Source organism: Sus scrofa, chromosome 17 (assembly GCF_000003025.6).
Source record: "Sus scrofa isolate TJ Tabasco breed Duroc chromosome 17, Sscrofa11.1, whole genome shotgun sequence".
Classification (NCBI taxonomy): domain Eukaryota; kingdom Metazoa; phylum Chordata; class Mammalia; order Artiodactyla; family Suidae; genus Sus; species Sus scrofa.
In genome coordinates, this window is record NC_010459.5 from 33371940 (window position 1) to 33394863 (window position 22924).

Consider the following 22924-nt stretch of genomic DNA (forward strand, 5'->3'; position numbering starts at 1 on the left):
CATGTTGACTGAGGGGCAGAAGACTCTGGCTGGAAAGCCGGCCACACAAAGCCCAGCACGAACCCCATCCCTCCCTCTGGCTTCCCTGCACTGGTAGGAACAAGAGGTCACGGGACCCTCTCGGACTAATCGCGTTGCACTCAAAGTTCACAGCAACCCTCTCGAGTTTACTTATCCCATTTCAGTGACAAGAAAAGTGAGGCTGTGGCCTGAGAATCTGCACTGGTCATAGGAGGGACCACGCCTGCAGGCGGGGGCAGGGCTGTGCCCAGAGCTGCCTGCTGACTCTCACTGATACTGCCGTGGGCAGGAACAAGGTTCTGGAGCAGGAACCGTGGCCCAGTCCTCTGGTTCCTTGGTCTCGGCCCCTGTACCACATCACAGGTTATTATGAGGGCCCGATGGACTAACACGTAGAAAACTTACAGCAGGGTTTGGCTGGATTATCATCAGCTATTTTTTGGCAATGGCCTTGGTGCCAGGTCTCAACAAGACCAGGGGCCCATGTCTCAGGGACCTGGTCTCGAGGACGGCCTAGAATGTAAGAGCCCACAGAGATTAGCCCTGGGCCAGCCCCCATCCTGCCCAGTCTGAGCTGCCCTGAGCTGGGAGCTGCCTGTCCCGGAGAGCGTCAGCTACGAGTTTCTAAGTGCCCACCCTCGCCCTGAATGACTGAAGAAGACCAACCTTTCCCCGTGTGCCTGAACCCACCCCCCCAATGGCTTCAAGGCTCGATAAGCTCTCTGCAGCCCGACAGGTGTGCCCACCCAGCCCTGTGTCCGCCTCACCATTACCTGCCACCTGTACAGTCTGGCAACACTGGCCTGTCACCCTTGGGGCCTGGGGAGGCGCTTGGCTAGTCTGTGCGAGAGGCAGCAGGACACGGTGATTTTAGACAATTTACTTTCTACCTGTCAGCCTCATCCCCTCCTCTGAGAAACAGGGGCTCTTTTCCGAATAACTGTCAAAGACCCGGCCCACGGGAGGAACCCACCCCTTGATGAGGCCATCTTCTTCTAGACATTTGTCCCCAACCAGAGATGATGAGTGTGTCAAGTTTAAAGAGACCATGGTCCCCAGCCACTGAACCGTCCAAACTGTTTCTGGCCACGGGAAGGTGCCATGCAGAACGCTCGCCGCTGGAAGACCCCAACAAAGCCTTCTGGAAGCAACCTAGCAGCATTTTCAGAGCTTTGGATGTATTTAGACCCTGTAATTCTAGAAATTTAGTTTAAACGCTTATCCTAAATATGAAAATGACTTCATGAATAAAGATGTCCACTGAAGTAGTACTTAAATTGAGGCAATAACCCACAAAGCCAAAAATAAGATAGACTGAAGCAAATGATCCATCTACTCAATGATATATGACAGAGGAAATGAGAAGGCTGGGTGGCATTTTAAACGTTATGGCAGAAGCACTTCCATGGATTAAGTGGGGAAACAAGGCGGCTATGAAGTTGTGTGACATAGTATGACCATAGCTATGTAGAAAACAAAACCCACTGCGCATAGGAAATTTGGCAAGAAACACACCAAAATGTCGTAGGACTTGTCATGGGTGGCCTTTCTTCTTCCCCCGCGTTCCCTCTGTATGTTCAGTATTGAGTACATGTTGCATCGTCACCCTTTACTTTTTTGATGGGAAAGGCAGTGTGCTTTAATGAATAAGAGAGTTGGCGGCACCAAGAAAAGGTCCCAGAACCCAGGCTCCTTCATGCAGAGGACAGCAGAGATTTTTCCACACCTGGCGGACAAGAGGTGCTGCTCCTGTTTCTCTGCCTTCTTACTCCCCTCAGCAAACGTCCAACTGGTGGGTCTTGTATGCCAGTTTTTGACTTGGAAAAATTTAATCATCATGAGCACATCCTGTGGTGAGCAGTCCCAAACGCTAGGCTTTTTTTTTTCCCTCCCTTTTCCTGGCTGCCCTGTAGCATATGGAGCTTTGGGTGAGGGATCAAATCTGAGCCGCGGTCACAACCTAAGCCACGGCTGTGGCAACGCCAGATCTTTAACCCACTGTGCCAGGCCAGGGATCGAACCCACGTCCCAGCACTCCCAAGATGCTGCCTATCCCGTTGGGCCACAGCAGGAGCTCCTCTCAAACTCTAGCTTTATTCGGCAGACCTAGTGCCTTCTTCCTGCTGCTTTCAGTAGGCGAAGCAGAGCCATCAGATGGGGGCAGGGAGGGGTGGGGGGGGGACCTACCATCTGAGACACGAAGTCTGTGCGAGATACGACCAGAAAAGCCTGGTAGTTGTATGCTCATGTGTGAGGTGCTAAGGTAATTTTTGGAACCAGCTATGATCTTTCAACACTGCTTTTCCTCCCTCCCTTGGTAGGACCTGAGCTGATGACAACCTCAGACAGACGACCATCACAGCAGGAAGGGGGCCCATGGCTGCTGCAGCTCAATCAGGGAGGCAGAGATTCAGAAGCCAGCAATCTCTTACATAATAAACTAGTGGGACAGAGTGTGCCTGTAGAAGGTCAAACCAAGCGCCCAGCACTCTGAGAGACTGCCCGACACACCAGCGTCATGACGCTGTGATCACCGGGGTCCCCTGCCAGGACGCACGACTGACATTTCCCCCAGGCTCCTCCACCCTCCCTCCCTCCAGCTTTGGCGCTGGCTCCGGCCCTCCCGGCAGGATGTCTCAGTCCACAGGCCTGCCTGCTTCTCCCTGGTCGGCAGGGGAAAGAGAAACAGAGCTGTTTCTTCCACAGGAGACCTAACTGTGGCTTCCTCTCCCGTCTCCCATTAGAGAAGGTGCCTCTTCCCCAGGAGCCAGTGGCAGCCACCTCCCTGCAAGACAGTGGGGGACCTTCCTCAGCCATGAGCAGGAAGGGCTCAGACCACATGGCCCTGGGGTCAAGGAGCAGGCCTCCCAGGCACCTGTTGGAACAACAAATGGCCCAGGTCCCAGCCCGGTGGGCCCTCACCCTTCATCCTAGCAGGTGCCACACCTCCACTCCCAGGCCCCGGGCTGCGGCTCGACTGCCCGATTACTGGCTTCAGCCAGCCTTGCCTGGTCCCTCTCAGTTGGAACGCTGACTTCAGACCACAGAGCCCTCTCGGAAGGCAAAGGCACCCCTCTGAGCACCATGAAAAAGGGTGATGTGATTAGCCTGTAGGTGATGTCGATAGGGCACGCCTGGCCGGCACCTGCCCAAATTAGCTCAGAGTGAGGACTTAAGGAGGCAAGAGGCTCAGAGATGGAGCTGCCCGCCCCAGGTCAGGGCTGTGGAGCAGCAGAAGTGTGCTCGGGCACTGGCCAAAGCCCTTCCGGTAGTGCTTCCAGAGCCAGCTCTGCCAGGGCCTCTGACAGCCTGCACTCACTTGGTCTCCTCCGGGAAAGGTGTCGGCGATCCGGGAAGGTGCTGGCTAACGTTTCTCTTTCTTACTCCGGCTCTTAGGACTACATTCCCTCAGTACATCTGACTTATTTCTCCACAATTGTAATAGCAAGCACTGACTCCGCGCTTAGTTATGTGCCAGGCATGTTCTCTTACGTTTAAAGGTCGGACTCGTTTACGTGTAATAACCGCAGGCTGTCTACCCTCCTCCACTGCTTTCCACTGACTGGGGTCACGGTCGGGGCTGTACCATCTCCTGGCTCGCTTCACCCAGCCACCCTACGAGGTAGGAGCTGCTGTCGCCCCAGCTTCAGAGACGGGAAACTGAAGTCCACAGACAGGATCTGCATGGCTAATAAGTGGTAGAGAAAGAGCTGAACTAGGGCTGTCTTACTCCAAGGCTTCTGCTTTTAATGGGTAACTTTGTAATATAAGAGCCCTTCCTAGAGCAACAAGAAGAGCCTAAGAAGGGTTTAAAACCCATTTAATCCCTTCATCTGTAAACAGATTCACTCAGAACAGGCTTGTGGAAGGCTTGGCTGAGGTACCTCCGCACAGGTCTGGGGTCCAGAGCACCAAAGGGGGATGCGCTGCCAACCAGGCTGTGAGCAGCCTTCTGGCAAGTTCCTCCGCCAGCCAGGCACTTGGCTGGTCTGTCCAAGGAGACTGGGGAACCAACCTGCTCCCATGAAGACCAACAGAAGCTGGTGGAAGCGGAGGAGGGGCTGGCAGTGACGGGGGTGGGGACTGACTGGGCTCACAGGTTACCCCCCTCCCCTAGTCCTGAACTTGGAGACTGGGAATGGCAGGGCGAATAAAAGGCTACCCTTTATCCTAAAAGTGTGGCCTTCCTACTTTGCTGGTGTCAAAATGCCCTTTCTTTGGTGAGATGATGATGAAAGTAAATGGGAGTGGTTCAAAAACTCTTCCATGTAGGAGTTCCTGTCATGGCGCAGCAGAAACGAATCCAACTAGGAACCATGAGGTTGTGGGTTTGATCCCTAGCCTTGCTCAGTGGGTTAAGGATCCATCATTGCCGTGAGCTATGGTGTAGGTGGCAGACGTGGCTCAGATTTGGCGTGGCTGTGGCTGTGGTGTATGCCTGCGGCTGCAGCTCCAATTAGACCCTAGCCTGGGAAACTTCCATATGCCACGGGTGGGGCCCTAAAAAGACCAAAAAAATAAAAACTCTTCCATCTCCTACCCCACCCCTTACCGGCTGGCCTTTAAACTATAATGTCCTTTGAAATGTGTAAGTTTGGCAACCACGGGATTTGAAAAGCTCAGGGAGCCACAGCTATGTTTTACCTCAGCACTCTAGCCCCCTATCAGGGACGCTGGCGGCTCTGCTGTTTACATTATCCCACCTCCTTTTCCCTCTGGCAAAGGCGGAGGCAGCTACTTCCCCTCTGGGGTGGGCCGGGAAGACTGCCAGCAGCGGCTGCGGCTGGGGGGGGGGGTGGAGGGGGCAGGGGGTGGGGGGTGGTGGTGGAGGGGGCAGGGATATCTACCTTGCTGGTCAGTGACGCTGATGGCCTTTTTGGTTCTTAGGGTGTCACACACTCAACTATCTATGACTGATCTAAAGTCAAAGCTTAATTCAGGACATTTTGCTCCTGTGTTTTCAAAATGGTTTTCAGGAGGAGGGCAGTGGAGGTGGTGGTGGAGGCGGCGGGAGGGCAGCTCTCTGATCCCCATGGGGAAGGATTTGAGTCTCCGCCACACCTTCCCCATGAGGCCCCAAGGGCGGCCAGATGGTGGCATCTTTCCATCTCCTCAGGCCTGCAGGTGGATTTCTGAAGTCCTGGGACCTAGAGATCTAAAACGCCACCTGGCTGTTTGGGCAGACCAACTTTCCGCGGCTTCACACAAAACGGTCCCAGCTACTCATTCAAAGGGTGGTCAGTGCCCCAGGGAGCACTGGCACTTGTCAGGAGGGCTCCCGACCAGCCTGCGGGCTTCAGGGGTGGCACCTGAACCGGCGCTCCACGCTGCCAGGGAAGCAGGGACGTGAAGCCAAAGTCCTCAGAGTCTCACTACTTTACACAGTCTCATCACCTGTCCACGGGAAAGCCGTCTCCATTGGCAAGGTCAAACGGCTAGTAAATAGTTAACGGGGTTTCAAATCTACGGTCTAGTGTTCTCTATTCCTCTCTGCCTCTCATCTACTTAACAGGAAAGAAAGTCATCTGACTGGCACACAAGTTACGGTGTTACCGGGTGGAAGCCAAGAACTCACCCCTCCCTAGAGCCCCCTAATGTCCTGCCTGCCGGTCTCACCACCGAAGCTAATGACACCTGTGACAAACGAGACATGGCGCAAGGCCTGATAGGCAAAGCCGGCTTTGTCCAAGCTAAGAGCCACGCAGGAATCATCCCCATTTTACAGATGAGCGAACCGAGGCTCAAGGTACTCATTTTTAGCATCTCATGCTGGGGAGGCCCAGAGGCAGGGTAATCTCAGGGTCACAGAGGGCAGGCCTCTCCTTCAAAGCAGGATTAGCTTCAAAATGAGTCATTTTCATTTGTTTCGTAACCAAGACAGCTGGCTCTTCACACTCAGATACCAACATGCTAGTCCCGGGGGTGGGGGTGGGAGGGTCAGCAGCCCTGGCACCACTGTCTCTTCTGATCCGTCAGAGGGGCCGAGCCCAGGGAGCCGAGCTTTCTGGTGCGTCATTCCTCTAAGGCTTAGCTAAGCCACAGCGGTGCTCAGAGTAGGGCAAAACCAGGGACAGCCGTGCTGTGGGCAGCTCACAGCACAGCGGACGAGGTCCTGCCATCAGGGTAAAAGGAAACAGAGGGGACACTACAAACGGAAGACTGGTGTTTCCAGTCTCCAGGTCTACAGAAGGGCCACAGTGTCAGGGAGAGGGAACAGAGGTCAGGTCATCAAAGCTCATCCAACAGCTGCTTCATGGCAAACATGACCACCTGCCCTGCTTTACAGTCTGAGCCCTGACCAGAGGACCAAAACACAGCACAAGTCCGCGCGCAGGTCCCCAATGTGGCGGGAGTGCCATTCAAAGAGCACAGTTGACAGGACAGCAAACAGCTGGTGCTCTGGCGAGCAAGCGGGCTTTGGAGCAGGAAGACCTAAAATGTACACCCCAGCCCAGCCAATTACTAGTGCTCATCTTTACCAAGTCTCAGCATTCTCAACTTAAAATGTGCAAATTCTATCTTGCAGGGTGTGATGCCCAGTAATGGTATTTGTCATGGGCACAGTGAGACACACAGGAGGTACTCAGTTAGCCAGCCATGATGGCAGCCTTAAAGTCACATCCCCAAATAAAAACCCCACAGCAGTCACTGGCTCAGGCAAAAGCTCCAGACAAGACAAAACGGCCCTGTGTCCGTCCTCCCTGAGGTGATGCTTCCTTTCTGCTCCGGGTCTCAGGAACTGCGGGTCTGGCTGCCCGCCCCACCTGGCCCTTGTGCAAGCCTCCTTCAGGACGCGTTCCCAGGGGCCCAGCCTCTGCAGGGACTCTGGTGAGCAGGCTCAGAAGGACCACACCTGCCACCGACCATGCCCGTGTCCTCCTCCCATGCCCGAACTACAGGCTTCCTTGGGGACAGGGCTTCTCTGAAGCTGCTCAGGTTGCCAGGCCCAGAAGGAACTAGAATACCAGGTGACTGATAGGAACCGGGAGCTAGTGCACCGCGGCAAAAAGTTAATTTACCAACTTCGCGGACTCATTCACTCAGCACAACAGGAGTTCCATATAAAAATACGGCTATAGAACCCCTGCCCTAGGTTGAGTTCCTGCCAAGCACCCCAACTAGCCAGGTGCCGGGAGGAGCTGGGGCTTTGCTGGCACTGTTTTCCTCCCTCGATTCCCCCCACTGCCCAGGGCTGTCGGAGAAACGGGCAAGGGAGCAAGGGTTTCCTGACACGACGCAGCCTGTCAGGTACAGAACCACGAGGCTCCTCCACGATGACTCGCCTTCATGACCTGCTGCAGGGGGGCAGGCTGGCCCTCACGGGGAGAGGAAACGGAGCTGCCTGCAAACACAGCCTGCTGCATCCGGAGGGGGCTTGAAATCCAGGTGTGGCTAGTGGGGGCTGGCCTGGCCCAGAGGGCACCCCCTGCCTGAGTCAGTCACGGTAAGAGGCTGATGAGAAGGGCAGGGTAAGGACCCAAAGCCTTGGGTTTGGCCTCAACTCTGTGCTAGTCCCAGGTCCTAAAGGCCCACTGTGGCCTCCTTCCAGGCCCAGCCACCTGCAAAACAGCAACCATGCCCAGCCGCTCTCCTTAGCTGACAAGCGGCTCAAGGGGTGATGGGGTTGTGGCCAGGTACGATGGCTCCCTGTCTCCACACTCAAAGCGCACGAACTGTGGACACAGGCGGTGGCTCAGGGCAGCTCCACGAGGAAGTAAGCACCCGCCCTGGGGCAGCCAGGGGTCTACTCCTGGCCTGAGAAGCCACCCCACCCATCTTTCACATCCTTCTCACTTACTCACGCGTGCCCAGAGCAAGCGCCCTGTGAGTGCTCCGAGACACAGACTGGCGCCCAGGCCCTGACAGCACAAACACAAACTGAGCTAAGTACCCCCACGTGGCCGCCCATGGAGAGGCTGAAGCAAAATGCAGGAAAGGGAAGAAGGATCTCGTCTGGGGGGAACCTGGCTTCCGGACTCACCTGCCTCTCCCCATTCTTCCCTGGGGACCTCGATGCTGAATCCTCTGCCCAGGGGCTTGGGACCAGAGGTCCTTAACCCAGGGGTCCTTCTAACTCCAAGGATGGGCAACATCCCGCCTGAAGGCGCAGGAAGCATCACAGTGTGTGTAAACCGTGTGGATTTTTCTGGGGGGGAAAGCCTCAGTATTCAGATTCTGAGAAGAGTCCCAGGGAGTACTGAGAACCCAGAGAACCTTTGTAGGCTTTCTCTGGATTGAGAACTTCTCATCAGAAGGCAGGGCAGGAGTGCTACAGAAGAGGAGCAGGCTGGGAGGGCAGTGCTGCAGGGCCGTTCTAGCTCTCGTGCCAAAGCCCTTCCGAACAAGAGGGAAAGTGAGGCCTCTCTCCTACAGGTTTTCAAGCAGAACCTGTGACGCCCGTGGCGCGGACGAATATCACCAAGAAGAGACAAACCTGTGGCCCACTCAGCCGGAGGACACATCTCAGAGCAGCAACTGGAGGCCTGGTGTACAGCAGGGTGCAGCTGAGACAGGGAGGAGCAGAGCTTAAAGCTAGGACAGTGCGAACACAAGGCAGCTTTATATCAAGAATGTCTGGAGTTGTCTAGTTGCCTAGCAGTTAAAGGATTCAGTGTTATCACTGCTGTGGTGTGGGTTTGATCCCTGGCCCAGGAACTTCCGCATGCTGTGGGTGTGCCCCCCCCAAAAAAGTCTGATTTCAAGCAGGGAAGGGCTCGCTCCTATGCAAACTGCAGCAATCAGTTATCGTGAAGCTCCTAGAAACAGAAGTGATGGTGTCACCACTGCTGACTTGCCTGATAGTGTCTTAAACCTTCTGATTCCTTGAAGTGTACAGCCCCAAATGCTAGGGTTTTTTTTTTTGGGGGGGGGGTCTTTTTGTCTTTTAGGGCTGCACCTATAGCATATGGTGGTTCCCAGGCTAGAGGTCCAATCGGAGCTGCAGGTGCCGGCCTACACTGCAGCCACAGCGACATGGGATCTGAGCCATGTCTGCGACCTACACCACAGCTCATGGCAACACCAGATCCTTAACCCACTGAGCGAGGCCAGGGATCGAACCCATGTCCTTATGGATGCTAGTTGGGTTCTCTAACCGCTAAGCCACGATGGTAACTTCAGTATTTTTAATTTAATTTTTAGTAGAGTTTGCCAAGTGCACAAAAGAAGAATCACCAGACAAGACCTAGATTCTGAGGTTTGTCTGGAGGTCTCTGGGGATCTGCACACAGACCCAGTTAAACCCACTCTTTTTGGCCTTGGGAAGTCACCAGGCGGGCTGGGCCTGGCGGTTGGTGATTTCCCTTAACCAACTCAGTGGGTACTCACTGGGTGGAGCTCACTCAAGACAAACTAAGGGGGGATTTTTGTCACCAAAAACAGACTGGGTAATTGGCAGTCAGCTGTGGGGATACCCTAACTAATCCCCCCCTAACTTATTAAGTGCAGGGATGAAATGAAAGCTGCCAACGGCCTCAATGGGCCCCCCAAGAGACTGGGGTTCAGCTGCAGCTGCTGTGATTAGCAGAGAAAGGGCTCAGGGGAGAGGCTGGGTCCTAGAAGAGGTCTCCTCAGGGCCCCCAGCCAGGAGGAAGATGGCCAAGGAGCTAGCTGTCAGAGCTCAAGGGGAGACCCCCCTCCGCCACATACACACGGGGATGGGACAATTAATTTGTGGTTAGGAACGGCACGGATCAGATAAGGTCATGTCCAGAGTGGTCTGGGCCAAAGAAGACCATATGGACTTTGATGACAGCAAGCAGTTCAAGGCCTGGTGTGCTGGGGGAAACTCACTGGGGGGCGCTTGCTAAGGGGCTTAGTGCTCTCTTAAGGGAAAAAAAGGGCACTGCAAATTGTTTGTGAGAAGTGAAATAAAAACAAATGATGAGCCTATGAGCTTTGGCAAAAATAGGAGAGGGACGACTCAAAGCCACCATTTACTGGACTCCAGTGTGCTAGGAACTGTGCTGGATACTTTGTTTTCCGCGCATTCAGTCCTCACAACAGCATCCAGTGAGTTTTGTGTTAAATGAGCCTCATTTAATAGATAAGGAAATGGGGGTCCCGAGAAGTTAGGTGACTTTGCCCAAAGCACCCCGCCAGTAAGACGCAGAGCTGCGATTCAAACCAAGGTTTACCAGCATTATCAGGTTGAGAAGCAAAAAGGGACACAGAGGGTCTCTAGTCACCTCGTCAGCAGTGGCCCCGTCTCCCCTCCTTTGCTTGGGGAGGTGCCAGTCTTGAACCTTCCGAAGTCTCGCACCTTTGGTAGACCTGCGCTGTCAGGTATGGCATCTCAAGCTCTCCCCTCACTGTGACTGACTCATCTGCCAAAAAGCCAGCCTTGTACACCACCCAGCACCTTTGCTGCAAGACCAAGTTCACCCTCCTTAGGCTGACACTTGAGACACTTGGCATCTTGGTGCTACCTTCACTGTCCAACTTGAGCCTCTTGCATGAACCAGCCCAAAGATCTGCTCTTTCCACCAATTCCCAGTGTTTTGCCTTTGCTCACATGGTGTCCCCTGCTTAGAAGACCCATGTCTGTCTTCCTTTCTTCAAGGGCCATCTGAAGTCACAGATTCTAGGTGTTGCCATTATTTACCTCCTAACAAGGAGCCAGCAGCTGATGCTCTGAGCTCCTGGGAGCCCTGAGACAGGACTGCTGCCACATCTCTGGAAGCTCTGGCTATGGAGCTGGCACGTGCCAACCGTGTGGCCAGTGGAGCAAATCACTTACTCTCTGGAGTGGGAGCGAGGCAGACACCATTATATAGGATGCACGTGATGATTTAATAGGATCGTAAACAGAGTATGAATGGGGCAAAGTGCACATGCTCGGTACGTTTAGGTGGGAGAAGGTGCCTCCCCAGCCCCTCTCCACCTCCGTGCCTTACAGATGGTAACGGCTCCAGGCTGCACCACACTCATTCTTAAACAGAAATAAATATGGCACATACAGGACCGCTAGCATGGGCTAGCAAGGTGCATCTCCTAGCAAGGCGCATCTCTGTAAGAATTTGCTAATAAACTAGTGCAAAAAAAGCTCTCCCAGGTTCCCGGGAAGGAGGGCTGTCAGGAGGTAGGGGGTGGCCAGCAGACACCCCAAGGCCCATAGAGAATTCAAACTAAGGCAAGAATATAACAGGAGAGCTGAAGGACTGCCTTGAAGCCCCCACCCCACTGGCCTGACGTCAGGTTAAACCCCTCTGCTCCTGGTATTTGCACTTAGAAACCCGAAGGCAACTGAGACCAGAGACTTCCCCCGCCCCCTTCCCCTGTAACACTCTCCTTAACCCCATATAGAAAGTACTTCCTAATGTACAAATGAAAGTGGCTCTTAAAATCAATTTCACAGCCAGTAATCATGGTTCTGATGTTACATAACTATTAAACACACACACACACACACACACGCACGCACGTGCACGCCCCCCCCCCCCCTCCGTGAAATGCCATGGCTAGAAAGCTGCTCTTTGGCAGAACTGCCAGCCTGCCCAGGTGACAGGACACTACAAAGGTTTTCAGCTCTATCAAAGCAAAAGTCATGTAAAAAATAAAAGGTGATGTTCTTAAGATATGATTATAGCAGAGTAAACATGCAAATAAAGACTCAGAAGAGCCAGACACATCAGTCAACTAATGAGAAACTGATCACAAAGGGCAAGAACAAAACACATCGAGACTCAGCTCCCAATAAAGGCAGTGAGGGCAGATCGGGGTCTCCGGAGGTCACTCCATGCCCAGGAAGGTGCTTTATATGTTCGGCCCCAAATGTGAGAGTCAACAGCCTTGAGAGGACCCAGACAATGACTCACAACTTGCCACAGATACCCGGCTAGAGGAGAGAGGGTGGGTTGCCGAAACAGGCAAGATGCATTTGTGTGTTCCTCCTCCGCAAAAAAACCCCTCTGCTCTAGGTGCTCACTCTCTCGCGTGGGGCTCTGCTCCCCTGCCCAGTGACTCAAGCTACCGCCAACAGTCACCCTTGAGCCACCCCTTCCTTCAACCTCCTTCAGTCCATCCACCCGTGAGCCCTTCAGAAATTTCCAAAACACACCCTGGATTCAGTCTTCTCTGCCTGCTGTACCATCCACTCGACCGGGAGAACCAGCTTCCTAACTGGGCTGCCTGCTTCCACGCTCCTCTCTCGGTTCCACTGGCCAGAGCCAGCTCTGGAAACACGTGAATTGGATGGTGAAAGTTACCGTGTGGCCGTTTCCGAGGACCTACAGATCAGGCACGAGTCTCGGCCTTGCCCACCTCACTCCTCCCAGCTCCTGGCCCCTCTGCTCGGCAGAGGCCTCATCCTTTGGATCTCAATGGCAATGTCGCCTCCTCACAAAAGAGGCTTTTCCTGACCTCTTGGGCAGGTGCCCTATTTTCTGCTCTTCCCTCCCTGCAGACATGCCTGAAATTCTACCTGTAAGACAGTCTTTCCTGTGAGGACTTTCCTTTCAAGCTGAGTATGTGTAAGGGCGCCAAGAGTAGGGACCAGGTCTGGTTTTGCACTGATGCCTCACAAGCACCTTCCACGGTGCCTGGCACACACACGGGCAATCAATAAAAAATGAACAGGCCTTTCTGAGGTGCGTGGTTTCCTTTCTATCCAAGACGGGGTGGAAGAACGAGAACCTGCACACCTTCTGAGGTACTACGTCTGTCTAGCTGTTACCAGCACGGCAGGATTCAACACCTGTGGAGCAACTACTGCGCGCCCAGCACCCCTGGGCTACTTCGACATGAATTTTCCATTCACTCATGACAAGCCTATGGGTGTTAGCACCCCCACTTTGTACACGAAGACTCCTAGGCTCGGAAAGGCCTAAGGTTTAGAGGGACTAAGGCCACCTCCACGGCCCTAGCCAGGCACACCAGCAGGTGCTCAATACATCGCCTGTGGGACGAATAAGTGAAGTTTCTCTGTCCAGTTCAAAGCCATGTCTAAGGCTCCACTTGGAGACAGACGTCAGCCCGACCTCCCATTCTGCTGCTTCCCCCTTTCCTATACCCCACTGCCACCTTCTGCTAAGAGGGACCTCCCACCCTACCACAGTGGACTCCCAGGGGCCTGTTATTCCCCTGCTGGGACTTCCCCCGAGCATCTAGACTTTGCCTGCTCCAAAGCCCACTTCCCCAGGGCTAGGCAAGCCCCAGAGAGGTTCAATTGTTTTCCTCCTCCTCTTCCCCCATGGAGCAGGAGGCCCGCAAGACCTCACCTCTTCCTCAAGTCAAATGCCTGGGGGAAAGCAAGCAACAATTAGGAGTCACCTCCTAGAACCACACCTACTGTGAAACTCAGGCCTGAGGGAGCAGGGGGAAGTGGGCCAGAGGGGTCCTTTTGTAATCTGGCTTTCCAGGTGAGGAAAGCACTGCCAACAGCGACCAGTCCACAGCCCCGTGCTAGGTACAGAAGGAGAGAAGAAGAGAGGTCTGGCTTAGAACCCGGCAGGCCCTCCTTGTTCTCAGGCCTAGATCCAAGCTTTCTGAAAACAGCATGGTAAGATGCTGAGCACATGGTGCCTTTACCCTCTTCTGCCAGGCTAGTTCTCCGACCTGAGCGTGTATCAAGCATCACCTGGGGGTTCTTATTCAAACACCTGTTCCCCAGCGTCCAGCTCTGCAGGTCTGAGGTGGTGCCAAAACCAGACATTTCTGGGAATTCCCTTGTGGTGCAGCAGGTTAAATATCTGGCATTGTTACTGCAGCAGCCTGGATAGCTGCTGTGGCATGGGTTTGACCCCTGGCCCTGGTGGGGACCTTCCACATGCTGCAGGTGCAGCCAAAATAGGAAAAAAAAAAAAAAAGCATGCATTCTAAGAAGTTTCTAGGAGATGCTGCCAGCCTGGGGACCACACTCTGAAAACCACTGGTACTAAGGTTTGTCGTGGACACTGCGTGTGTGGTGGGGAGTGGGAGCTGGTGAGGAGGAGCCAGGGAGGAATGTGGCAAGAGCTTGTTGATTTTGAGTCAAGTTCACAAGGACAGACTCTGGATCTATTAGGTAGAACACGTCTTACTCCTCGTATCTTCAGTTCCTTCCACTGATCAAGTGGGAACAATCTTTCTAAACCTTACCCAGCCCCCTACTATTAGGCTGCAGAGTCTGAAGAAGCTTTTCCGGGCCTGCCTACAGCATCACCAGCAGACTTCCACTGAGATGGACATACAAGAGGTGGTGGGGAATCAGAGTTCCAGGGACAGCTGTCCCCCTGCTGCAGGACTTCCTAAACACTGCGCTGGAGGGACAGGCTCTCCAGGCTACACCTGGTTGGGTCCCCAGCCCTGAGATGCTCAGGGTGGGGGCAGGGAGGAGGATCTCTGGATGGCGTCAGTGGTGACATCTGGATTTCAGTTTAGGCAACTGGCCTGAATGCCCAAGCAAAAAAAAAAAAAAAAAATTTTTTTTTTTGAAGGTACAAATTGCCCTGTTGTTTGGTCTCGGGTGTGGTATATTTCTGCTGTCCCAAGCACACCCAGGGCTCCTTCCAAACATTCGTCACATCCAAGCCTGCAATCTGGTTACTAACAACAAATGAGTCTTTACTTGTGACTCCAGCTCTCCTTATGTCTGGGACAAGGCCGGGCTGTGCTGGAAAGGCCCATTGCACTCTGCCAAGATCTGACAGCACTACCCTTCCAGCCCATGCCTTAGATTTGTCCTAGACTGGAACTTTCTGGGAGGACATGTCTTAGACATGTCCGAAAAAAACAGAAAAGGAAAAAAAACAAAAGGGAGCCATATGTGACATGCAAGGGTTTTCCTTTTTCAAAAGGATGGAAGTAAATGCAGAATGAGTCACCGGGCTCATCACCTGTGACTTTCCCACTGGAACACAGAGTCAAAACCTAAGTCCGACGTGATAAACCTAAATCCTGCCTTCCACCTGCTTTCCACCGCGGCGCCAGCACCAGCACCATGCCTCGGGGTTACGCAAAGCCAAGGTTACCCACCATTCATAAGATGACCTGCCCACGCCTCGATCCTTTCTGCAGCCCAGGAGAACAGAAGCACTTTCATCTTCCTCATTACGCCCCACGGCATGCCTGGGTGGCCCTAATCCATTCCTCCCGAGTCCCCAGACATCACTTTTCTTTTACAAAGAAACAAACTACAGAATTCTGACCTGTGTACGACGCAGGCCGAGTTATAGCTTCCCCCTGGCACCTCTAACTGAAAGCGAAATTCCTTTAAAGTTGGGGAATTCATTGCAGTATTTTACGGTATTGATTTATTTTAAACTTGGCTGGCTGTTTTAAGGCCCGCCGTGTCTCTGAATCCTAGAAATGCTGGAGGAGGTCTCCATTTCCTTTGATTTTGTAAAATCACAGAAGACTCTCTAGTGGAAATTGAAAAGAGGGGCTGGGAGCTTATACGTGGCCGCCCTGGCTTACAGCGGCCGAACCGCGGGCGTTCTCTCTGGGTCCTGGCCCTGAATGCTCCTCCGGGTGGGCATGTTACTGCCACAGCAGTCCCCTCTCCCCTTGCCAGCGGCGTTCTGTCCCCAACAAAGCCTCAGTATGCCACGATGAGTCTAGGGCAAGCCTGAGACATGGCCTCCTCACTTACTACCTTACAAGGTGCCCCTAAACCCACCTTTAAGAACCAGCCCAAGGTACCCCTTCTTCCAGGACGTTTTCCCTCCACTCTCCAGGCTTCCTGTACCTCTGCCGAGCCACACCAACTATAACTAAGCCTCCCCGTCTCCGGGCCCTGGCTCAGCCGTGACCTCCTAGAGGGCAGCATTGGTCCACACCACCAAGACCTCCGCCGGGAAGGGCTGCCCTAAGAGGCGAGCTGTCTGGCTCACCAAATCCTACCTGGCCTCCGAATCGTTCAGTACAGGGCTGCAGGCAGCCCCACTGACAGGGGCAAATCACCAGTCAAGGTTCAGTAAGGAGCTGGAGAGGGGTCAGGGGACACTGGGCACACCCTGCCATTTTGCTTAGGATCCGCCTCCACCTCCAGCGTCCAGGCCAAGCTCACTTAGAACAGGCTCCTGTCACATCAGAGCCCTTCCTCGGCCTGGTGCGTAGACTGTCCTGTCAGCACCCCTTCCATGCCAGTGCTTTCCTGCCACCGCCGCGTGGGGCATGCTTTGGGTCTCCTGCTTTCCAACCTTCTGGAAACTTTAACCTGTGCCTACTTGTGTGTCATCTGCCTATTGCTGCCCGGCCCCTGGTTGTGGAGATGTCTTGCCTGCCCTGTGGGGCTGTATCAGTGATACAGAGGAGTCATGGCACCCATGCTCTCACCTGACAGAGCAGAAGGTGGCCCTGCCGCGGGGGCGGTGCAGAGATCCTGGTCAGGCTCTCAAAGACACAGGTGGCACTGACACTAATGCCAGCGGCCTCTCGTGTGGAGCTCAAGTTGGGGGACCTACCATCCACCTCAAGACACAAACCCACCAAAAGCTGCTTTTAGAGGGGTAGAAGGCAGGGTGGAATTCCCAGTGAGACACTAGGTTTCAAATCCTGACTCTCAAAACTGCAGCCAAGTGAGTCTCCACTTCCTCATTGGCAGAAGGATGGCAGATAACAAACAGTTATACAGATGAAGTGTGATAAGGCTGGAGGTAACAGGGCGGGGCCTCTGCTCTCCTCCAAGTCAGAGGGCCCCTGACGACAGGCTTTTGCAAGAGAGCTGTTCTTGCTGGTGGGGCTGTCCGTGCCCCTGGGGTAAGAGGAAATGGGAGTTGGAAGGACCCCAGCTCTGCTCACAGCTGGAGGATTATAAGAGCTATTCTGATTTGCCCAAAGGGATGCTGCCCAGGCCAGGAGGAGCCCAGGATGCCAGGGAGGAGGGGGAATGTGAGCAACAACAGCCCCAGGGCAGGCCTGTCCCCTCTCGATATCCTGCAGATTATCCTTGGGGGGAACCACCCTGTTACAAAACAGACAGCTCAGCTTCCTCCCTTAGTTGACACAGTAGGAGCAGTAGAGGGGTGGGGGTGAGGGAGGGCCAAGGCCGGTGGGTGCCCAGGGACTGCCCCCCCCAATCTGCTTGGATCTAAGAATGAACAGTCACTGGCTAAATACCCACCCCCCTCCAAAGGATCTCTCTACTAATGCACCCTTGCATTCTTTCCAAGGACCTAATCAGCCACTTCCCTCTTCTGCTCCCCCATCCTCCCTTTGGGCTGTTCAAGGCCCCACCAAGCACTGAGGGAGGGGCCTCTGGGCTGTGAGAATCACACCTCTGACCGGGTCCCTTCAGCAGTTACAGCCTCACTGTCCCAGCTCACTGTCCTCGGGGCTCAAGGTTGTTCACCAGCACCCTCTGAACTTTCTCAGAGTAGAAGAAACACCTTCCCAACTAGAAATTGACCAAGGGCCAGGCACCTGGGGTGGGCCGGTTACTCAATCTCAGAATGTGCAGTGCTAAGAGGACAGGAAATGCAATCTACAGGATGCTCAATTGTTTGCTGAATTTTGAAAACACCGGAGTGTTATAGGCAATTCAATGAGGCGATACATGATATTGGTTAAAGCCATGCACTTAGGCCTGGGTTCAAATCTAGGCTTTGACCCTACTAGCTCCGTGAGCTTTAGGAAGGTACTTGAAAAGAAGAGAACTAATGGGCATAAAGCACCCAGGCCAGAGAGGTCCATCAGTCAGCCTCATCTTTGGTGCTGCTGCCGCCCTCCATCAAAGCCTTCTAGACTCCGGGGGCAAGGCTCGGGGTTGGGGGGGGTCTTACACCCCCTGAAGCTAAGTCTCATCCATGGTCTCCTCCCGCCTGTCCCACACAGAGGTGGTCCTAAGAGAAAGGCTGTCTTATGTGCTCCTGGGCCGTCCTGATGGCCGGGCTGGAAATCACTCACCAGACAAGGGGCCCGGAGACCTATCTAGCCCTGGGTTCCCAATTTCTCACTTAAACCTTTTTAAAATTTACCCTCCCCACTGCCACCCCGGGACTCTGTTTCGAAGACTTTGCTATTTACAACAGACCACAGTAAGCATTTTCCCACTTTTAAGATTGTAGTCTTAGCAAGGCCAGAGATCAAATCGGCATCCTCACAGACACTACGTCAGGTTCTTAACCTGCTAAGCCTCACTGGGAACTCCTCATCTTACTTTTGATTAACTTGATACTTATACTATGATACAATTTGGGTATAATTGCAGCCACAAGGAAGCAAATGATCTGAATTGCCTTCTACGGCTTCAGCGTGAGCATGTGTCCTGCTGCCTGTGACGTGAAACGAAAAAAGTCCAGCCGAGTGGTTCAAGTAGAGGTTTAGGAATCTCCACCTTAAAAAATTTCTCCTCATAAAACAGAAGCAAAATCGGAAGCCCAGGTCAGGGGGCCAACCCAGTACATCCAGCATGTTAGCCCAGAGCCACGTCTTTGGACCCCAGGCCAGGGAAAACCTGATTTCTTTAGCCCTGATTTCTTTCTCATGCTGGGCTGCTACCAAGACCGCATATGGTGCAAAAACTATTTTCTATGACCCCTCAGGTCACGCCGAAATTGGATTTCCTTCGGCAGGGCCGAGCTGCCTACTGCAAGGAGACGTCATTCAAGGCTCTGGTTTCACAAGGCCCTAGTAACTAAGGTTTGTATATTAGACAGTAAACTTGGCCGTGAATGCAGAGTCCCTCATCCCACAACACCCTCCCTGGTACCATGTGGGCGGTGGCACCTGGAACATCAGTTTGGCTGGCTTCCTGCTTTGGGTAAGGTTTGTGGCTGGCTGGTAGGAACCATTAGGAATTATTAAATGTATTCCAAAAGTTGACACATAAGGGAGAATCACTGAGGAATCTTTAAAAAGATACATTTTTCTGGAACAAGCAAAGGGATAGAGTTGCCCTGAGTATAGCTTTGTTTCCAAAAAGAAAGCTATTTGATAACCCTCAGAAGCAAGGCAACCAAAGACCACTGTCTGCATCGGAACGGAAGACAAGGCAATGCTTCCACCTCAAGCCCAAGTGTGTATTGAAAACTACCATTTAGCATTGCATTTAGACGGTTTATACAGGGCCCTTCCAACCTCAGATAAACAGGTAGGATTGACTCCATTTTACGCATGACAAAACCCAGAGAGGTAAATAACCTGCCTGCGGTCACAGAAATGGGACTCAGGCCTGGCCAGTCCACTAGGCAACACCCCTTCGGGAGGAATTCCATGTTTCCAATCCGAACTGTATTTCCACTCCTGGTTGCAAAAACACGAAAACCATTTCGTCCCAATCTAGGCACTACTCTGAAACCTGCAATCCTAGCTCACTGAGTCTGCCCCATGACCACAGGTTTAGGAGGAAGGCTGGCAAGGAATTAGCACACATACTTTCGTCCCTCCAGTTCAGACCTTGGATAATCCTTCGCTTCCTAGGTCTCCTGCTCCTTCTCAGCAGCCCTTTGCGAGTCATCAAAAAATGTGGTTTGTACCTTGGGAGTCCCTGGAGACAAGCCTTTTCATGGTTCTTTGCCTTTTTCACTTTCATTCTCTGCTAAGTGTTGGGTGAAGTTTTCCAGAAGTTACATGATGAGTGACATGGCACCAGGTTGAAAGCAACAGCAAATGAGAATCCAGCTGACTATCAAGACAGATATTAAGACTGCTAAAAAGATACAAAACAGTGCCACTCTACTCACTAAAGTTTCTGAAAAGTTATTTTTCATAGATGATGATATCCAAGTTAATACGTAACAATTATTATTATTCATTGAAAGGAACATTTAAAACATTTCTCAGTTTTAACTTCTAATGCAGCAAATATCCATAGATATAACCTAAAACTGTGGAGTCCTCAATTTCAGGAGTACAACAGGGCCTTCAGACCAAAGCCTTGAAAGAATCCGTGGTCTATTCTCTCAATGGTCTCCCATTCCTCTCCTGCCTTCTCTCTCAAGCCCATTCTAATTAGGGGTTCCCCTCATTATGTGCCACCGAAACTGCTCATGAGCGCTGACTTTCCAGTGGCTAAACCCAATGGTCAAGGCCCAACGGCCAGTCTCATCTCACCCGACCTGCCCATGTGCCGTGGCCGAGTCCCTCCTCCTCCCGACATCTTTTCTCCACCTGGCTTCCAAGGACGCCATGCCCAGGTCTCCTTTATCTCTGGCCCCCTTGTCTATGCCCACTCTAGTACGTTGGCCATCTCCAAATGCGTACCTCCAGACCAGACCTCTCCCCTGAACTCAACTCCCCCCACTCTACCTCTATACTTGGCTTCTGAACAGGCATTCCAGACTTTCAGATGACTAACACCCAACTTTCTCCAGCCAAACCTGTTCTTCCTAATGTCTCTCCTCAGTCTCACTGGAGCCTCTCCAATGGCTTGGAGGCCAAGAGTCATCTGAAACTCCTTTCTCTCACATCTCACGTCAATCTAGCACGAAATCCTGTTGACTGACTTCAAAATTCACCCCAAATCCAATCATCACCTCCCCTGCTCCACTGTTCAAAGCCACCAGAAGCCACAATTCTTTGTCACCTGGGTTATCTTATCCTGTATCATCCTCTCACTTGCTCAGCAGTTGCAGTGATCCTTTCAAAAGATCAGATATCACATAGCTGGAGCACACACCAATGACGCTCCATCTTGCCAAAATTCCTGACAAGGGCTATTCTAGTTGACGCCTAGCTGCCCCTCTAGCCTCTTTTCCTATATTCTCCTCCCTGCTCACATGATCCAGCCTTCAGGCTGTTATACCGGTTGCTGACTCTAACTGGATGCTGTTCTTCCTCCAGAAATCCTCAACTCCTTCTAACCTTTGCTCAAAGGGTCTTAAGGAGACCCACCCTGATCCCTTCCACTTGGAAGCAGACCTCCACCCATCCCCCACCTCCCTGCATCCCACTCTCCCTTATCCTGGTCTAAAGTCCCCCCAACCCCAACTCATAGCTAATAGTTGTGCTTCTCTGTCTCCCCAGTAGGATGTAAGCTCCACAACTGCAAGAATTTTTGTTGGTTTTGTTCACCAATGCATCTTCTGTGCCTGACAGAGTCCCTGGCAAACAGTTTCTCGATAAATAAAAATGACTATATGGAATTAGCTTCTGCATCTATAAAGCTTGATTGGGACAGAGGGGAGTCTGGACTGAATATAGTTCTTCCCAGCTCAAGCCTCCGATTCTCTAACAAGCCAGATTCTCCTCATTTACATCACAACTGATCTGAACCTTTGGTACCATAGGGCTCAGCTCCTTGTCACACAGACCCAGCCCACCATTCTAAGTGCTAGCTAGGACAGGGCAGGACAGGCACCAACAGACCAAGCCCTCTCTCCTCACTGGTGACAGAATCTGAGCCACTTGGCCCTAACTATGTTCCTGATCTTTTCTCATCTCGAGGTCACCTATTTCTTGTTCCTGAAACAATCACTCCTAATTAGCTTTAACTCTGTCCTGAGACACAGCACAAATCCCAAGTGTGGACGTCCGCACGGGAGCCGTCATCTCAATGAGCTGTGACAACCCCATAATTCAGGTCCCTCTTCCAATGACAAACCTTCTTCTTACCCCGGCAACCTTGAATTTTAAGAGTTTTTTTTTTTAAAGTGGAAAAGATGAGACGGAAATGGGAAGTGACAGCATGAAATACAATTAAAACACTGTCTAGCCAACCCTACTTAGGTTCAAACACGGTACTACCCAAAAAGTGAGTTTTATGGGATGCTGTTCTCTTACTCACTGGGCAGCAGGACAAACTGGCCTGGCACGTGTTAGATAATAAACATTTGCGGAATGGAAGAATTAAACCTGGGGTGACTCATTTGAGAGGTTCATTGAGAACAGGCTCAACTCAGTAGTAACCAACTTTGACCAGAAATCTGAGGGTGACGAAGGGACTAAAAAACCGACCCAGGTAATGGAGGGCTCTGAGCCCGGGGTGTTGAGGCTCCTTTTTGGTGACCACTGGGATCAGCTTCCATCCTCATCACCTCCTCTCAAGGCTTCGGCAAAATCTGTGAGTAGCTTATTTTCAGCTTGCTGTATTAAGAACAAAAGGTGTAGGCGGAGGTGGCCTGGGGAGCAGGGACACAGGAAGATATGCCTGCCCTTATATTAGCTGGTAAATGCCCGGACCCCTTGCAGGCCTGCAAAGGTGAAATAAAATGGTACATGTGAAAATACCTAGCATTTATGGTGGTCAATGTTCTCCATTCCCACACAACAAGGCTGCGGGTTTAAGGAAAAGAAATCAAATCTGACCAACACACTAGCCAGCATGTGAGTGTGCTGACACTAATCTCCCAATATCTCTTACTTCCTGCCACTTCCACACGGGCCAGCTGTCTTGCCTGTCCTCTGCCTCAAAGACCCAGGCACTCCTCTTCCCTCAGGGCAACCCCATTTCAAGTTCAATAGCATCTCTTACTAGTGTGAGTAATGAAGTAATTGGTCCAACTGGTCCCCCAATCTCCAGTTCAAATCAGCTCACACATACTGAGGTTCGTCATGCTACGCTGTTGTGCTCTGGCTCGCAGATGGCTCCCAAATGCCTAACTCAAGGTCACAGGCCAGGGTCCCATGTTTCATCTTATCTCTAATCTCATTTCCCTTGCTTACATCTCAGACCCTGGTCCAAGGGAACGATCATTGCTCAGCTCTGTCCATGCTCCTGGCAGGCCACTGTCCTTCCCAACCACCACCTGTCTACTCAAACTGCTAGAGGCTCTCAAAGGTGCTGGGCTCCCCCTGGCTTTGGGTGCTTGGCAGAGGTCATCCTTCTATGTGGACTACTCCCAATTTCCTACTCTTGTCTCTGGGCACGATTCCCCAAAAGCTCCATTTTCCTTACATTGTAAAGCAACTCTGATAAATTCTGATTTAATGTTTCTCTCCCTGACCATGCTGCAGAATTCAGGAGGGTGGGACCAAGTTTCTGATTTTGCTTACCGTCGTTACCCCAGAGCCTAGCGTGGTACCTGACAAATGAAAAGCCCCAAAT

General features: G+C 52.5%; 1 protein-coding gene across 3 annotated transcripts in view; it reads right to left on the reverse strand.

Moving 5' to 3' along the window:
• STK35 (serine/threonine kinase 35) overlaps positions 1-22924 on the reverse strand; it is an 80604-nt gene that overhangs the window by 39215 nt on the left and 18465 nt on the right. The gene's annotated exons all lie outside the window — the stretch shown is intronic.